At 32.0% G+C, this 16,232-nt stretch overlaps 1 long non-coding RNA gene across 3 annotated transcripts; it reads right to left on the bottom strand.

The window, feature by feature from the left end:
- Nucleotides 1-5,550: 5,550 nt before the first annotated feature.
- On the bottom strand, nucleotides 5,551-14,273 carry LOC133671361 (uncharacterized). 3 transcript variants are annotated; one of them, XR_009834287.1, is made up of 4 exons: nucleotides 10,811-14,273; nucleotides 10,311-10,705; nucleotides 10,135-10,205; nucleotides 5,551-5,731 (listed from the first exon to the last, which is right to left on the bottom strand). It is a non-coding gene; the product is annotated as an uncharacterized LOC133671361 (long non-coding RNA). The 3 variants fall into 3 exon arrangements; XR_009834289.1 differs by having other exon boundaries at nucleotides 10,300-14,273; XR_009834288.1 differs by having other exon boundaries at nucleotides 10,311-14,273.
- Nucleotides 14,274-16,232: the final 1,959 nt, after the last annotated feature.

The following is a 16,232-nucleotide window of genomic DNA, read 5'->3' as shown; positions in this document are numbered from 1 at the left end:
ATAAAAAAAATTTAAAAAAAAAACAATTTTAAAATTTAAGGGAACGCGGTGTCCCAAACATGCTTTTAATGGATGTGGTCTTCACTTTTAATAATGTCTAAAAAAGTAGATTGAATCTCATAAAAACTTCTTAACGTGATTAATTTTGAGTTTTTGAATTGATTATAATGTGTTTTGTTGTTAGAAATAGGGGTATAAAGGTTGATAAAATAATTTTTTTATATATTTTTAAGTGAAAAAAAAAGTTAAGATTTGGGTTTTTAGATCTAAAATATTGTTCAGATAATATTACTGAACAATATTATCAGATCACCAAAACAAAACTATTGTCCAAATAATTTACAAAAAAAAATGGCAAACAAACCAACCTTTAAAGATAAGAAAAAGAATTGGCGGTGTTATCTAATTATGCTATCATTTTCATATATGAAAATGTTGTTTCTATATGATTTTTTTCAAACTTATTATATATTTACATTAAAATAATTTATTTATTTATTTATTTTATTTAAACTTGCTTTTAAAATTATGAGAATTTTTTATAAAACAAGTTTTGATAAAAATATTAAAAATAATGCATTAATAAGGAAAAAAGTTTTTAACTAAACAAATACTTTTTTATCCTTATTTTAAGTCGTTTAATTTTTTTTTGAATATTAATTTTGATCACTTTTAATTTTTATAAAATAAATATAGCTGAATAAAGATATGTTTTGAAAAACATGTGTTAATAAAAAAAAATAATTTATACTAATAAATATAGCTGAATAAACATGTGTTATTAGAGATAATTAAAAATTTTGACAATCAAGTTAAATTTTGATTAATTTAATATCACAATAAAAAAATGAGATAACAACAAAAAATAAAAAAATAATTTTAAAGACATTCAATGTAATTAAAAAAAATAGTTACGATTTAAAAAAGATTAAATAATCTAAAAACTAACATAAGAGGGGTATTAATTAAAAAACAAAATTAAAACATATTTTATAAAAAGATATATAAAAGGTATTAGTTGAAAAAAAACATCAAGAAAGGAAAATCCCAGGCGCATGGGCCTTTAAGCCCAAGCCAGCGCGCTTGGGCCTGCTATTGTTTTCAGGTCATCTGTTCTTTTTCTTAAAAAAAAAAAAAGAATTGACAGATGACACATCGCTCGTTATGGTAGACGACATGTTATTTGTTAGCCCAAAATCCAACAATTATTTTGATAGCTGGAAATTTGGGTTTATGGGTTTGTTTTACCAAACAAAACTTGTTTTGCAACCATTTCAACCACAAAACACCGTACAAACATCTTTAAAACATCAAGAAAACCAACCTATCAACCTAATTAAAAAAAGGTCCAAACCACTAAAACAAACTGGAAAAAATATTGCATCATTAACCTAGATCTAGTTTTTAGGTTATATTGAGGCTTAAAACAACCACTATAAAACTCTCCTCACCTTGTGAAACTCGTTGACATCAATTTTAATATTTTTTGTGGTTGGGATCGTTGCTAACGAAGATCTCTTTCTTTCTTTCTCTCTCTTATAGAATCTAACGACTCCTCTCTCCCCTCCAATGAAAAAATTGCTGAAAAAAAAGAAAATAATTTTTCATACCAAGATGTATTTTTAAAAAAATTAAAGGGACCATGTAAACCCTCGTAAATAAATAAATAAATAAAAACAAACATAGGATCGAAGTAATGAGGTCTCAATGAGTAATGAAGATTCGGTATGAAATAAATGAATAAATAGTAGGAATGATAATAAATGTGTCATGTGAGAGAGAGAATGATCTCCATAAATAAATTTAAAGGTATCGTTGAAGTTGAAATGAAAGTCATGATTTTTAGTTTAAAACTCGTAACGTTGGTGAAACCAGTGACGAGTTTCATTGGATAAAAGAATAAGAAAAATGAGAAGATATGTAAACCCGGATAAAAAAAACTTATTTCGACAAATTAGTGATAAATGTGGTAATATTGAATTTATAGAGATAAATAAAGGGGAAATGTCACGAGAATCTAAGTAAATAAAATAATGCATGAAATGTGTGTTAATGGGAAAAAAATGAAGATGTAGAATAAGCATGTACAATGAATGATGTGTTGTTGAGGTTTTACATGATTATGATATGATTGAGAAATGAGTATAACTATACAGGATGATTGTCGTTAATTTGGGACCTCTAGGTATAAGGGAAACTCTACTGAAATTTCAGAGGGAATTTCAGCAAGTCTCAGATAAGTTCGATGGAAGAAAAAAAATACCCTTTTTTTTTAATTTAAGGCTCAAAGCTCTTGTACGAATGTATTAAATTACAGGGTGTTACAAACCAACCACCTTACAGCAAAAAAAGATTTGGGGGGGGGGGGAACAAATTTGAAAGTGTCACCTATGTTAATCACATTTTTTACTTTAGTCCCCTATCTTTTAATTCAACTCTCCCTCAAATAATGAACATGCAATTAGATGCTAATTTGAATTTAAAAGAACTCAATTGTGCAAAGAAATTTTTTTGGGGTGCCAAAGCATTAAATGAAAAATTTTGAAAAACATTACTGCTCCGATCCAAAATGTTTTCAACTACAATGAAAACACCACAAGACTTAATTTTGGTTAATATGCATTAATTTTAAGCTCTTATATTTTCATATGTAAGATTTAATTGTTGGAAACCACTAAATTCCCGGTATTCTTAGCTTAACATGTGAGAATAAGTGCATGTTGTTTTATTCAAATTTTTAGTTTTTTTTATTCAATTTGTTCTCCCTTTTGTCATTGTTATATAATTCACAAAATTAATATTGGTGATTAAGTGCTGATATAAAGCTCATTAAGTGTTTGTTTTTGTAGTGGAACATGCTTTTCAAATGAAAAAAATATCAAATTGATGCATTTTAAGTGTTTTTAATGATTCTAATGTGTTGACACAACAACTAAAAAAAATATGAAAATGTTTTTTGGATACATTTCAATTGAATTACATTAAGAAAGCATGGGAAAATTACAAACCTTTATAGCCTATACAAAACTCCAAGTTAGTCCAATTATGCTTTTGAAAAATTTTAAAATTTTTGACCCCGGCCCGAGTCTGACAGACCTAAGCGCGTGGGTCTAGCTTGGTTGCGAGACCCAAGCGCTTAGGTCTAGATCCAAGCATCATGGGTTTGACAAACACGCCTGATTTGACAAACAACAAACAAAGAGGACAATTGTGCACGTTAGTTATTAGGAGAGAGAAAAGAAAGAAAAAACACAAACAATCGATCACCGGCGGCAACCCAACTAGTATCTGTCTACACACGCCACACCACGTGGAAGAGGGCACGACTGCACATCTAGTGAGACGGTGGATGGCCAGATTTGGCCACCGGGAGGCATAACACGCACCTTTTTAATAGCGCAAGTGCCACCCTTTCCCCGAGAAAGAAAAAGGAGGCCAAAGAAATATCTTGCAAAAAGATGAGAAATTGAAAGTGAAACTATTATTACAATCCACAAAAAAAAATCTCTTAATCTACAGTGATTTCCCCACACCATTTAACTTTTAATATAATAGTCACTATTTAAAAAAGATTAAATAAGCCAAAACAAAATAACATAAGAGGGGTATTAATTAAAAAACAAACTTAAAAAATATTTTAAAAAGACAAAAAAGATATTAATTGAAAAAAACAAAGAAAATTACCAAGAAAGGAAAAACTTAAGCGCATGAGCCTTGAAGCCCAGACACGTGCTCTTGGGCTTGCCATTTTTTTTCCAGGTCATCTGTATTTTTTTTTGAAAAAGAAAGAATTGGCAGACAACATGTCACTCGTTGTGGCAGAGGGCGTGTTGCGTGTCAGCTCAAAATTCAACCACTATTATGGTGGCTAAAAAAATCAGGTTTGCGAGTTTTTTTACCAAAAAACTCATTTTTCACCAAAACACCTATTTTTCAACCATTTCAACCACAAAACACCCTTAAAACACCAAGAAACCAACCTATCAACCTAATAAACCCAAAAAGGTCTAGACCTCTAAAAAAAACCATAAAAAATATTGCATCTTGGACCTAGATTTGATTTTTTTTAAGCTACATTAAGACTTAATACACCACTGTAAGAACACCCTTAAAACACCAAGAAACCAACCTATCAACCTAATAAACCCAAAAAGGTCTAGACCTCTAAAAAAAACCATAAAAAATATTGCATCTTGGACCTAGATCTGATTTTTTTAAGCTACATTAAGACTTAATACACCACTGTAAGACTTCCCTCACCTAGTGGAACCAGTTTAACCTTGATGTTAGATTCTAGAGGTGTTTAAATCATTGGCCCGCATGCATAACACAGGTCAAATCATATTTTTTTAATGCAAAAAAATGGATAGACATTGCTAATGTGTTTTCTAGTACAAAAAGATTTAAACTACACGAGGGTTTGTATGAGGAAAAAATAATTATTTTTTCTATTTGCTACTAACATTTATTTCGGGTATAAACAATGTCTTTAAAAAGTGTTCAACAAAGAAGAAAAGAATTGTGGAGGAAAGACATGATAGAATGGAAGCTATTATGGAAGTGTTAATGGATAAGTTTGATAAAATGATTAGTGATTAGTAGACAAGGAGTTCCTGGTTGTAAGGAAAAGAAAGTTGAAATGCCTACCATTAGGGCTACAATGAATGATGAGAGTGTGGGCGATAATTATGAAGAAAAGAAATAGAAGTTCTTAAAGCCTGATGATTAGAAAGTTGCTATGAAATTGGTAAAGAAGCAACAAAGAGAGAACCCCTTTCATACTGGATGTCATATTAGTAATAAGATATGTAATATGATTATTGATAGTGAAAGTTGTACTAACGTTGCGAGTACTATTCTTATTAAAAAATTAGATTTGAACATTATTGAGAATGACAGACCTTATAAGCTTCGATGATTAAATGAATGTGGTGAAGTTATGATTATTAAATAGGTTTTGATTACTTTTTCAATTGGAAAGTATAAGGATGAGGTTTTGTGTGATGCGGTTCTCATGTATGCTAGTCATTTATTATTAGGGAGACCTTGATAATTTGACAGAAAGGCAAAGCATGATGGATTTAAAAATAAGTATTCTCTTGAGAAGGATGAAAGGGCATACACACTTGCATCATTGTCACCTAGACATGTTTATGAAGACCAATTAAAGCTGAAAAGAGAAAGCAAAACCGAGGAGACAAATAAACCATATGAGGTAATGTGTAACAACCTCAAAAGTTCAATCAATATATTCATTTAACTTCCACATAAAGGGTAAATGGAGCAAAAAAAATTTTTTTGAGGTCCCAAGTTATCGACAATTTATCCTACACATAATTATAATCGCATCCCACCCATAATAACATCTATAATTGGAATAAATCAATCATTTAATTCATTCGAGAATATACTCAGGACAAATCTTCATTCTCAATCTCCATCTCATATCACATACATAAGTTAGTAATTAAGAGAACCATCCAAGCACTGAAATTTCATATACAAGCACAACACAGTTTAGCATTTTGAACATAAGCTAGTACACTATAATTTCCCAAGCATAGATTAATACATTAATATTCCAAAAACAAAATAATATAAGGAGTATATTATTCTATTCAGGTTACATGTTTACTGCATAATAAAATTACATGAAAAATCCCCAAGTTCCTAACTTATACAAAAAGGGAGAAGGAACCTAAATTCTACTCCTGACAAGAATGGAAGGGACCTGCAAAACATAAATTTTCCATATAATTAAAAATAACTAAAATACAAACAATTCATGGAAGAAAATTTATACAGCACATCTACCTACTTAAGTCATATGCAATTCAATATACCACCACCAACCCCTTTTGAGGATTATCCAATTTATTTCCTTTAACTACTTCTCCCCACGTTAGAAAGACTACTACCGACACTAATGACCTCCATTGGTGTCTTAGTTGCCCATCTTGTGGTCAACTAATAATATTCATAAAAATGCCGACACTAACATGACCGTTGATGTCATTAACTATTTTTGGACCGAAATAGTTAATCAATGTTCTATGTTACCTTGGGAGGTCCTTGGGTATGCCAATGTCAAGGATTCTTGATTTATTACTTAAAAGTACATTTTTATCAAGGTTTTATATCATCATTTTGTACTTGAAGTATCAATAACTCCTTAACTAGAGCATGCTTTATAATAACATGTCTAATAATATAAGATACCTTTAAGGAATTAAGGTTAATCCCATGTTTTTCTTGTTTTTAGAAATTCATTCTCAATCTTTTGATATCTTGTACCTTTTTTGTACCATTTCTTAGTCTTGAGCATGTTTTTGAATTGTACCCCCTTTGAACACACCTACAATCTATATAAAAAAAATTTCTAAGTTGAACACACTTGGACCCTTATCCTAAGATTAAAAAGAGGAAGGTGACATTAAAGGGACTAGGATCTTAAAGCTTGCATAACCAATTCTCAACTAAATGAGAAATTTACTCTCATATATTAGACTACAAAGGGAAACCTGGTAGCCTCATTAGAGTTTCAAGTAACCTATTATGGTTGAACTTGAGCCCATAAAAAAATTCTATTATTGATGACGAAGTTGGGTTAGCTAGATTACCCATTCATATATAGATGAAACTTGAGCTCACAATAACTTATTATGGTTGAACTTGAGCCCACAATAAGCTCACAAAGGATTAAACTGAAAGAATAAGGGAAAGTAACAAACTTGAAAAAAAAAATCTATGATTATATCAAAAAGATTTAAAAAATTAAGGGACTAATTGAGAGAAAGGAGGAAAGTATACGTTAGAAAAACTTGTCACCTTTAGGCAGCGTTTAGGTTGTCCTTTGTGCTTTAATTGGTGGTGTCTTTGATGACGTTGAAATCGTTGAGATGTCCTCTTCCCTATAAGGTGGTGCATGTGGCAATAGGAAATCATGTATGGCTTCGACAACCTATTTTTCTTTTCTTTCTCTTTCTCTTTTTTCTTTCTCATTGCCTCAGTTTGCATGACTAAATTATTCATTTCTCCCTTTCAGATCTCAACGTTTTCCTATTCTTCAATTCTAGTTACTTGACTCTTAATATTTAGAAAAATAAAGAATTCAAATAATATCTTACAAAATTGAGTACCAGCTTAATGCTGGGATATTTTTCAATACTGTGATAACTAAATAAAAGCTAAATTAAAATAAATTATCAACTTTAAATCCTAATAAACATAAAATATAAGGACTAAATTAAAAATAAAAAAAATCAATAACAAGAAAAAGGGCCAAAACATTAAAAAAAAAAACTACAAAACACTTTGGATTACTATTATAATCCATAATGTTTTATGGGTACGGGGGAACAGTGTTTTTCCCACACCCTTTAGTTTTAGTTGGAGATAGCATATATAAGCATATTAACCTTGTTGTTAGACTCCAGTGGTGTTTAGATTGTTGTCCCGGTAGCATAGCACATGCCAAATCATTTTTTTTAGTTCAAAAAATGGATAGACGTTGCTAACGTATTTTTTAATAGAAAAATATTTAAACTAAACAAGGATTAACCCGATGTGATTTAATTCACTTGGTAAGTCCAAAGGCAGTTGGACAACTAGCAAAAACAACAACAAAAATAAATATTCATAAAACCAAGCCCTAATAAAATAGCATGACATTTATATGAGACTATTTTAACTTCATAAAAAGCAAAACAAAATAAATAAATAAATAACCAACATTGAAAAGTGAAATTAAATCAAGAAAAAAACAAAGTATAAAAAAGGGCTTAGACGTGCATGCCTAGGTGGCCTAGCATGCACGTCTAAGCCTTAATAAAAAAAGCTTAGGTGTACAGGCCTACCAAGTTAGGCCCACATGTTTGGGCCTTCAATACTATTATTTTTTAAGGGGCAAAGGGTTATTGGAAAGTTCGAGCAAGGATGTGTTTCACTTAAAAATTATTTTTTAAACCATTTTTCACGTATGCAACACCCTAAAAACCTAAATAAACCCATTTATGCCTTTAAATAACCTAAAAAGGTCCAAAGATGAAAAAAATCAATTTGAAACTCAAAACCTTTTTTATGGTAGATCTACTCTCTCAAGCAATTTGAAGATGAAGTAGAACTCTATTAGAACTTTTCTCATCAAATATAATCTATTTACACCAAGATCGACAACTTTAGTAGTTTGAATCGGTGTTAACCAATTTTCTCTCTCTACGATCAAAATCTAATAACTTTCTCACTCGTAGCTCAAAATAGAGATTGAAAAAAAAAAAGAGAAATGAAGTTTTTAATAAAATGAGAATTTTTGAAAAACTAAATGAACTGAAAATGGGTAAGTTGTGAAGTTAGAGGATTAAGGTCAACTTTATGGGTTAATTTTGAAGCGACCACTTTGTTTCTCTATTGTTTTTTAGTTTGGTATCTTGTCTTTCAGCTTTACCCTTGCTTAAAAAATTAGAAGCAACTGGCTTTCAATTTGACCACAAAAGGATCGAGTTGAAGAGAAAAAAGTTTGATGATCGATTTTTTTAAGAAGAAGATGACACTTTAGATTCTTGTAAAAAATGTCCATAAGTTTTAGTTTATTTTGTAATTTATAATGGCCTAAGATTTACACCCACAACCATTCGGCCCATAATATATAATAGAATAAAATTTATGCTACCCGCGCGATGTCATGAGAAACTTTTTAAATTGTGAATCAACTAAGTTTGCATTAAAAGACAATTATAATGTGAAAAAAAGGCATAAAAAGAACTACACAAAAAAAAATCAGGAACGTAAAGAAAAAAAGATGAAAGGCATAGAGATGCGAGTGTACATGCAAAAAGGTTTGTTTCAAGACTTAAAAAAGAAAGAGTTCTTAAAAAGTAACATTGTCATATATCTAATATGATCAATGATTTAACAAATAAAAACAAAAGGTGAGGTAGGCAGTAACAAATTGCAAGAACTATTAAAAAATATGATAACTAAATAAAAAAATTAACATTAACAAGCTAAATTAAACAAAAAAATTTCATTCAAAGAAAAAAACACAGAAAAAAGCAAAAAATAAAAAACCATAAAGACATAGAAAACGAAAAAAAAAGAAAAAGAAAAAAAACCAGAAAAAAAAATAAAAACAGAAAAAGAAGAAAGAAAGAGAAGAAGACTGCTCAGTGTTTCACTATGGACTTCCACAGTGAAACACTGAGCAGTTTTAGTTTATTGTTAATTCATCTGACAAGGCAGATAGGGAACCCATTCAACCCACCATGCATATTTAAGTAGCAAAACAGTCATTGCATGAACAGAATGGAAACCAGTTTTGTTAAAAATAAAGGCAGTCACCAAATCAATCATATTCTCAACTGCTTTCTCCAGTAGGTGTAGTCAAGTTGCAGCAGCAACAATTTTATCCTGATTGAATAATGCTCATAATCCTTACCAGCATCCATTACAGAAACGCTAATAAAGGTATTACACAGTCACAGTATGTAGAGAGACATCAAAATTTAAAAACAAACTATCATTGCTAGCAAAACACGTAACAGCCTTATTGGCAGCCTAGGAAAGCACGAAAAAGATCTGGGAAAAAATTATGGGCAGCAGCATTTGTTAACACAACACATGGGCATAAAGGGCAAATATGTGAATGATGTGCATCACTATTGATAAAACTAATGTTCATAATCCTTACCAGCACCCATTAAAGAAATGCTAATAAGAGCATCGCACAGTCACAGTATAAAGAGACATCAAAAGTCTAAAAACAAACTATCATTGCCAGCAAAACATGTAACAGCCTTATTAGCAGCCTAGGAAAGCACGGAAAAGATCTAGGAAAATATAACAGGCATGGATGGAAGGATAGTGGCAGAATCCTAGATTGTTATCCCAATCAATGGTGGCCAAAGTTTGACTTTCTGAACTAAAATAAAATTATGCCTCATGATAGAACAACTAATTCAAAAGAAATTCTGGAGCATTGTGGGAGAAGCTTTGTAAAGATAAAGATAAGCTTATATGTTAGAAGAAGAAGAAAACAAATATAAAATTCAGGATCCTTCTTCTTTCGTAATAAGATGTGGACCATTATTTACACTCCATACCTCAGAAAAGAAAAAGAAGTAGGTTATGAAGTATTACCGGGATGTGATTGTCGGAATTATCAACACAATCTCAACAAAAGCAGATAAAACATGATGCCCTGCACCTTCCTGTTGAATAACAACAATCATTAGAATACAAACTTAAAACGGTGACATTGAGAAACTACCTCAATCTCATAGATATTCAAACCATGTAGCTTACATGGAACATACCTATGCTCGACCAAATCATAAGCCTGCCGGAAATTTCTCACTTCAAATCACTGCAAAAGGATGTGCTTTTACAATTGTCAATATTGGCAACAGAATGATCTATACTCTTGTCATGGTATATAAGAATTTTCATCAAACAAGCAAAGGTTAGTGTTTCTATTATCAAATGAAACTACTTTCTATTATCAATTGAAACTACTTGCCGAAGTTCGGACCTTGTAAACCTCACTAAATCCTCCTTGCCCAAGAAGGTTTAAAAGGGCATATTGATGATTTAAAATCTGAAAATTATTAAAACTTGAATCATCCTCATCTCGTATCCTTTTCAATTCACGTATAAGACGTCCCTCTTCCAGTTTATAGCCGTCTCTCTCATGCAAAATTGTCTCTTCCTCCTACAGATAATCAACAATTCAATAACAAGGGATGCATGTATAATGGAGCACTTGCAACTTTTGCAATACTTGCAAAATGCAGCATCTCCATAAAGAATGACTTACACGCTACACGTTCACTAGACAAGATTTAGAAATCTCATCCTGGATGAGAAAATCTTCTTCATGTGCTCCAGATTCTGCATTTGTACCATCACCTTTGCCTTCATAGTAACAAAAACTAATGTTAATACTCAAAATGTATCTTAATAAATCACAAATAGCAGATAGACATTGTAAAAGCATGAGGAATAATTCGTTTCTTTTTATTTACTCATTTTTCAGTGACAAGTAATATTATTTTTCTAGGGTTTGAGGCCAAGACACATCAGTGCAACATCAATCTATCACCTCTAGTGCAACAGGTGGCAATAATAAACGATAATAAACTATTTTCTTCCAAAAAGTCACCCACCTCAATTAGCAACAAATATACAGAAACTTTTGGGGCAATGTATTACCATACACCCATTAGCATATAGGCATGCATGACAGCAAGCAAGAGGCCTATCAGAAAGCAGATCATAAATATGGAAGTAGCTTGGAAGGCCACAAAAGCTTCATGTGAAACAGAACAAATACCTGTTAAGGATAAGTACAGTTGCTTCTCACAAGGTTGAGATATCTTACCTCGATGCGATCTGTTCTAAATTTAATAAGCTCCTCTTTAAGATCTTTTATTTCTTAGTTCAGCTGGGATAGTTCATGTTTTTCCTGTGGTGTTAAGTGATCAATGAGCTCTGTGCCCACCTCACCTTGTTTCGTGGTCACAGTGGCTTTAAGCTCACTATTTGATTAGTGACATCTACAAGAGATTTTTCCTATAAATAGGACCCAACGACAGAGGAATAAGAACACTTGTGGTCTTAGCTTATCAAATTCAACAATAAGTTCACTTTTCTTTTTCACCATGATCTACAAAAGCAGAAAAGTCTAGTCAAACTATGCCCTTTCAATAAGCCTGACCAAAATAGAAAGAGAAAAGGATACATGCTTCTTGTAGCTTGTTTCTCTATGCTTTATGACTATTGAATCCTTCATGAGACTAGAAAATAACGATTTCAGCTCTGCAGCTCTCAACGTAGGCATTTCGCTCTTTGAAGTCTGCATTCAGCCTATAATTTTCTTCCTGAAGTAGATGACTTATTTAAAATCAAAAAATCAGAATATAAAGGAAATGGCAAGAGAGGCACGAGGACTTGCAACAATAGAGTTAAGAAGTTCAATTGCATACTCATACCAAGTAGCAAAACATACTTATCTAATTTCAATTAATCCATACATTTACACATAAACCTTGAAGACAGCTCATCATAAAACTAGAAATTTTCAAAGGGGTCTTGTTTTTAGTATAATGGTGGGCATCTACTAGTTACTGCTATAGACCTTGAATAAATCCCGAACATTTGTAGCTAGTACAACATCTGGAAAAGGTAAAAAACTTATCATCGAAGTGTCCAGTTAATGTGGAAAATAAAAATCAATTATTTCTCATAACAAGATGGTTCCGGTTCCTTGGACTAAAACGAAAAATCACCCAACAACAAGTGAAGGAAAGAAAACCTAGAAATCCACAAAAGCTTCCTTGAATCTACGACGAAAGTAGAAGAGTTCATATCCACAAGAGTAAGGAAACCTGTATAAATTGCAAAAAATCAAATTTCACTCGACTATGTGTGTCCATTCAGGTCCCCCAAATCCTCCACTAGGTCAAATCAAAGAAGGTATAAAATCCCCTAACATATTAATTTAAGTAACAAAATACACAAATAATTCTTAAATAATGATGTTTTAATTACTTATTTGCAAATTCTCCATCTACTAGACTGTGTTTTATTATTACCGACCATGTTAGCTGTATAAATTAGTTTATTGACAGTAGAGGACAAAAACCTAAAGTGAGGCCCTTTCAGCTGAAATTATAGCTTAGGTAGTAATATGTAGAAAATTTTAGTTGAGGAGATACCTTACATTTTAGCATAGCATCATCCTGAAAGCAAAGCACATGTTAAATAAAAGCATTCAACATTTTTTATCCCCAAAAAATAATTAGCATTTTTCTCTTTGCTACAGTTTGATACCTTGGCTTGGATATGTTCTGAAATTCTCTCTAGCACGTCTTTCACATCAGGCTCAAGCTCAGTCTATTTTTTTATGGCTTATGTTTATCGTTGAAGTAAAGATACATAAATCATAATCTCACATTAAAAACAATAAGTACAACAGAAGACATTTAACCATTAAAATCCAGTACCGTAGTACCTTGTCACTTGCCTCAAGTTCAGCTTGCCGTGTCTGAAGTTCCTCCTGTTTCCTAGTGAGATTTACATGTTGATCTAGTGCCTCCTTGTTTACATGGCTGAACTGTTGAAATGCTCATTGCACCAATGAAGCATTTTATGCAACTCTTTCAAACTCCTCTTATACCTATAAGTTCCAATAAAACAGAGCATGTCATTTTTGAAAAGATGAATGCTTAAGTGGAACCATGTAAACATGACCTATCTCAGTAAGTATCGAGTACATGTGGGGGAAGACCAAAACATCATCTTCTAGGATTTCAGCAAGGATAACGGCTGGAAAATCAGACAGGATAAATTAATTTAAAACATTGATTACAAGCCATAATAGTTTAATAATACATTAAAAGACAAGAACAAAAAACTGAAGCTTAGACTAGTCATTTATCACATAAAGAAACAATAAAGCATATTCACAGTTCAGAGTTGTGTTGTGACTTCAGCATTGAGTCTATCCATCCTGTCAGAAACACCTGGAAGAACAGCTAGTCAAAAAAATATTTTTATAGTGAAATATTAAAATCAAGTTTCTAAAAACAACTCAAAGCACACTTTAGAGTTAGTGTTATGACTTCAGCCAATGAGTTAACATCATTTAGTTCCTTCCCCTACAATTAAGAACCATGTAACATCTCAGATTTAGCAAAGGATATTAGGGCTTCCAAATTTTGTTTTTGTTATTTCAGATTAGTTGTGAAATTAGTCTCTAGCTCTCTGTTTTCTCATTTTAGTCTGTGATGGAAACTGCACAATCATGAGATTTCTTACCTCAATGTGATTTGTTCTACATAATTATGTTCATAAACTTCAACTTTGAGCATCGATAATCATAAAAGCCCCCCCGTCATAACGACTTTCTTCCTTACTTAATCACCTGATCATTAGTAACTTGTTAAGGCATCATAAACATGTAGAAGGATCATCATGTATAAGGCATCATAAACATGTTCTTACCTCAAGAACATGTCGGTCAAATAATTTAAGTTACATACAAATATCATATCAAAGAAAAAGTGTTTTACTTCGCAAATCATATAAATTTCCTAGTAGCATTGTGGTTGGGGTGGACACCAGAAGCGTACATGCAGGTACTTTATAGCTTACATTTATTGTTGGTACCAATCAACCAAAATTATCAAATTAAAACTTTTTCTCAGAACTATCCATCCTTGGATTCCAAAAGCAATAACTACAGAGCTTCTCACACCAAAAACTTTCAACCCAAATTTGCACACCAAGCTAATAAAAACATCAGCAATCAATTAACAAAACACGTAGAGAAATAACCTTCTAGAACAAAATAACACAAGTAATTACTCATGTCCATAAACTTCAACTTTGAGCATCGATAGTCATAAAAACCCCCCGTCATATCAACTTTCTTCCTTACTTAATCACCTGATCATTAGTAACTTGTTAAGGCATCATAAACATGTATAAGAATCATCATGTAAAAAATAACATATAAGATTTTTATCCTAACCATCCACAGTTATGCAGTCCAAACCATTAGTTTGTGGACACATCCAAATCTCAACAGATTACAGCTTAGGTAAATACTTAGGAGAATAAGAAGAATAATCAACGATATATGCATGCAGACCATTACAGGAGTCATATCAACTTCATCAACAATTTAGCTCATGCAAATTTTCAAAAAGCACACACATTTATAGACAAGTCCTTGGGTATAAACAATGCTCCACTAGCATTCAAGAACATGCCAGTCAAATAATTTAAGTTACTTACAAATATCACATCAAGTAAAAAGTGTTTTGCTTCGCAGATCATATAAATTTCCTAGTAGCATTGTGGTTGGGGGTGCACACCAGAAACGTATATGCAGGTACTTTATAACGTACTTTTATTGTTGGTACCACTCAACCACAATTATCAAATAAAAACTCTCACAACTATCCATTCTTGGATTCCAAAAGCAATCACTACAAAGCTTCTCATGCCAAAAACTTTCAACCCAAATTTGCACACCAAGCTAATGAAAACATCAACAATCAATTAACAAAACATGTTGAGAAATGACCATCTGGAACAAAATAGCATAAGTAATTACTCAGTTTTCACTTGTGTAGACCAACATACAAATTATTAACAACTCGACTCGAACCAATGTTTTTGTTGGATCTCCTATTTCAGTTAGAACAAGCACGGTGGAGAACTAACCTGCGCTAGTCGTGGGGAAAAATTGGGAGAAAACTTCAACTTTTTTAATAAAGGGACCACATCAGAACCATGTGGATAGATAAGTTACACGAGGAGACTTGTATACAAATTATGAACAGCAAAACTTGAATCAATGTTTCTACTAGATCAATACTATTTCAATTAGATCAAGCATGGTGGACTATCCTATGCAAATACTGGGGTAAAATTGGGAGAAACTTCAACTTTTTTAATAAAGGTACCACATCAAAACCATATAGATAAGTTACACACGGATACTTTATCCTTACCTGTTTAGTGGGATAAAAGTGGCTTGTCCCCATTTCAAAGCATTAAGGTGCATAATTATCTGAGTACATCATTCAAACGATAAAGTGACCATGGCAGAAGGTCAAGAAACTGCTACTGATTATGCCATATCGTCTAGCAGATTGGGAACACAACTCTAAGAGAGAATACTTAACACAATCTAATAGACTAGGTAAATTACTTGCGAGATGTCACGGGTTGTTATAGGAATGATGCAAGAAGTCAAGTGAGGATTACTTGAACTAATCTAAGAAGCCGAGCAGACAAAGAACCTAGTATAAATGGTTAAAGAAAAATCTACAGTGTTTAGGTCAAAATGTGCAACCATATGGAGAAGCTTTCTATTAAGATGTCTTAACAATTGAAAAGGCTAGAGCACACAACATTCAGATCAATAATCATGGTTGCTATCCGAGTACATAAGTGACTAAAAGTGTTGTAACAAACTGAGCTATGAGGAATAGAAGCAGAAGAGCTGAATGGGGTTACTACAGGTAAACAGTGGTGGAACGGTACGAATGGCACTCAGGTCACCAGCTGATCCCAAACTCATCATTTGGCCTTAACTACTCAAATGCACTCAGGTCATATATTCTCTCAAGATAAAAATCAAATAAATCAATGGTTGCATGTAGAAAGTGACTCAATGAAAATGTAAATGAAACAACACAATTGTGCAGAAATCATCCATCATAAAG

Source organism: Populus nigra, chromosome 13, assembly GCF_951802175.1.
Source record: "Populus nigra chromosome 13, ddPopNigr1.1, whole genome shotgun sequence".
Taxonomy (NCBI): domain Eukaryota; kingdom Viridiplantae; phylum Streptophyta; class Magnoliopsida; order Malpighiales; family Salicaceae; genus Populus; species Populus nigra.
This window is presented reverse-complemented; position numbering and strand designations above follow the sequence as displayed.